Source organism: Solanum lycopersicum, chromosome 11 (genome assembly GCF_036512215.1).
Source record: "Solanum lycopersicum chromosome 11, SLM_r2.1".
NCBI classification, from domain to species: Eukaryota; Viridiplantae; Streptophyta; class Magnoliopsida; order Solanales; family Solanaceae; genus Solanum; species Solanum lycopersicum.
The window spans coordinates 42,474,225-42,478,150 of NC_090810.1; positions in this window are offsets into that span (position 1 = coordinate 42,474,225).

Genomic DNA, 3,926 nt, shown 5'->3' on the forward strand with positions numbered 1-3,926 from the left:
ATTACAATGTAGTTATGTGTTAGTACAAAATGTACCAAGTATGGAAACTATGATGGTAAACATAAGATATTTTAAAGCGTTAGTCAACAATAGACATAATCATAAGAGATAAATAGCATAAGCATAACATTAATATCATTAGCATAATAAAGAATCAAAATCATATGTAAGTTCATACATAAACCATTTGTCTTTCTTACTCAAATGAACTACATCACACGACACCTCCAAGTATACTTTTGCAAGGCTAGGGTAGCATCTTATACTACTACCAAAGAAAAGTACCCCTCTTTTGTCATTCTTGATCAGAATCCTCCCTCATAATTAAGAATTTATTTCATCATAACATATGAGCACTATACCCCTAGTCCACCTCAAAGCGCACTTGTGAAATGCCTGTGAGACATCCCATCCTACCTGAACACTAAGAATATCTTTAAGTCACCCTATTTCTTTTCATTTTAGTTTAAGAGTGTCTAGTAAATCTATTTCATATTGAAAAGGAAATTCCATCATAAATCAATCATGTCATTTAATGCAATTATAGATAGTATCAAATCTAAGCATATATCATGTAGGGGTCATGTCATAGGTATCGTCAATGATACTTTGCCATGTATAGATGGTATCTAATACTACCATCCACACTAAGTAATTCTCTAGCATATCCTACTCAAACCTAACTTATCTTGCACTCTTGTCTATTACACATAACATGCCAACATAATAGACCTACTACCATGGAAAGCATCTCATCATACAATCAAAGCTAAGAAAGAAATGATACAATAGTCCCAACCTAACCACCATGCAGCCCATCCTGTACATGCAAGCTAATCCATAAGGGAGCATGAATCCTCAACACCAAGCTACCATGAGAATTCTCTCTCAAGATATTCCATGAAATGCACCTTGAATGCAAATCAAGCTAAACATGGGAGATCTTGCTTTTTCCATCCCAAGCTACCATGACCTCAAACTACAATGAGTATTTCAACTCAAGTTTTCATGAGATTCACCATCTATAGCTACCATGAGTATCTAAACTTAACATTCCTTGAGATTCACAATATCAAGCTAGTAGGAGATATCTCTAGCTATCACACCTTGGTCTTAGCTTACAAAGTCAATTACATAAGAAAATACTATTCAGTTCAAATTCAACCTTTTCTTAGTCTATCATGCCTTGATTTATTTTAGGTTCTAAACCTACAATCCATCTATGTGAAAGAACTTGCTTCCCTTAGCTTGTTCATGTCTAAGTTTAAAAGAGAAAGAGAACATCATCACAATCCCCTCATATTTAATTCACCCCCAAAGTCCTAACAACTATGACATACAATCCCTATAATCAAAGCTAACTTCATTTCATCATGATCAATATCCAATTTACAAGTTAAATGTTTCAATGTGATCATTCGAAGATAAATCCAGTCATACATGATGGCATTGGTTCAATTCAAACTTTACAAGACAAGATAATACTCAATCAATTAGGCTTAATTCAATTCATATCTCGGTGTTCCTATTATGATCAATTAGAATTCAAAACAATTGAATTAGGAAGATCAACTTAGAACCTTAATCTTGCCTCTAATGGCCTAAACCCAGTATGATAACCTTCATCATCACAACTTGGAATTCATCAATGAAACCACATGAAAACATCACATAATTATCATTTGTCCTTATTTTAACAAAAGAAGCACGGACTTCTTCGCAAGAAGAACTTTTTTTGTCTTGGTTCCAATTCAATATAAACACAATTTAATGTTACCTTCTAGATTGGGATCACAATAGAGCCTTACACATAATTCAATCACAACCCTATCAAACTTGGTGTATTTTGGATACATAATTGAGGGAAACTATGGGGGATCCATTAATGGAAGAACCGATGGATGAATAAGCTTCACATAAATCTGATTAGAGCCTTAAAACCATCTTTATTCAATGACGAACTTCGTCCTAGAAGATGCCTCCAATTTCTCTTCTTTTTCAATGTTGTTCTTCAACGAGTTTTATGGAGGGACATGTTTCGATTTGGAGTCTACAATCTAAATGGCTATTTCACTTCTTAAATAAACTTCAAAACACTAAAATTACCTACAATATTTAATCCATAAAACACCAAAAATACTCCTGCACCTATTGGACCATTTAACCAATCCTAATTTGGCTTATAAACGACGCGACCAAATCAAGGAAGTCACTACGCGTCGCGGGGTCACCTCTTGTTCTTGGTTCTGGAATCTCATTTGAGACAGAATAGTTCGCATTGTCCCCACGTTTGAGGGTAAAATTTTCCCTTTGCGTGCTGCAAGTGCGATATTCAACCACCTCTACAAACAAGCTGCAAGGCATCTTTCTAGTGGAACGTTTGGGTCCTCCTTGGGGATCCTTAGCATGGTCCTCGAAGAGTTATACACAAACCTTTTGACCCCTTACATATAATTCTTTCTGTAAGAATCCGCGGCACTCAATTTAACACTCATTCTATACTACAAAACACCACTGAAAAACTCTACTACACACTAGTTCAACTAAACTAGCTTCCAGACGGTTTGGTCGTCCTTAGGCATTTAACCTCAAATCTCTTCAACCTATATTCTACATGTTGTGACACTTCTTAAACATGCGTTATTGACTCTTTATAAAAATGTGAGTTCCTATTAACCTTATATCATTTTTGGATACAAACAATATCCCCCACTTGAGAAAGATTCATCCTCGAATGACACATTCTTAAACACTTCTTTAAAGGACCAACTCTAGACTATAAGACCATCATATATGCGTTATATATAAATGCACATACCCAAATCAAGGGAAGTTCAATTCCAAGATACACATGTCTAATGCAACTTAATCTTCCATGAAGGAAAAATTCTCAGTACAATTCAAGGAGAATAAATACCTCCTAGCTATGACATGCTCAAAATAGCTCATGGAGCCTAGAATGCTCATTGACCCAATTATGTCACATCAAAAGACAACTCCATGAAGCTAGGTCAATTTTTAACAGGGTCTACCCACCTTCATAACATTGAATGAGAATCATAGCAACATATAATGATATAATAACTTTATGAAAAACGTTCACTATCCCCCACTTGGGAGTAAGCCACGTATGTCTTTATAACATCATTTCATCATAATAAGGAAAACATCTTAACCAAAAAGGAAAAGCAAAATCATTAGAAATTTTGGAAATTTTATTATATCATTAAAGAAACACATACCAAAAAGGAACATAAAGACATAATTCTTAATCACACTTGGATCGGAAAGCATAGAACCTGTTCCTCTTTTCAGTACCATCTTCCACATCACTCTTCTTGCCTTTCCTCACATTAGCCTTTGTCTTAGATTAATCCTTTCTAATGTGGTCACTCTCACCACATCCATAACAACCATCTCTATAGGACAAGCACCTACAATGATGTCTCTTGCAACATCTAGGGCATGTAAGTCATCAATAATCACTCCTCTTCCCTTGAGGTCTAGGATATACACCCTCTCTTCCTCATAACTAGGAACACTAGAATAACCTTAGATGCAAAACTTCTGTCGATTATAAAAATGACCATGTCTAGCGGACCCTTCATTATCCATCCTACTTCTTTTTCTCCTTCTTAAAATTGGAATCTTCTATTTTTTGGGCAAACACCATTAGCTTAGAGATATCTATATCATCAACAAGCATTTCCATAAGACAATATTTTTCTACTAGCTAGGACACCCCCGTCACGAACCTATTCATCAAGTCTCTAGGGTTTTCTACCAAGCATGGAATATACTGACACAAAAGAGTTGAATACAAATCATACTCTTTAAAACATAAATTTCCTTATTTGAGGCTTATTAATTCCTCCAACATATAATCCCTCAAGTCCCTAGGAAATAACCTAGCAAGGAAAGACGAC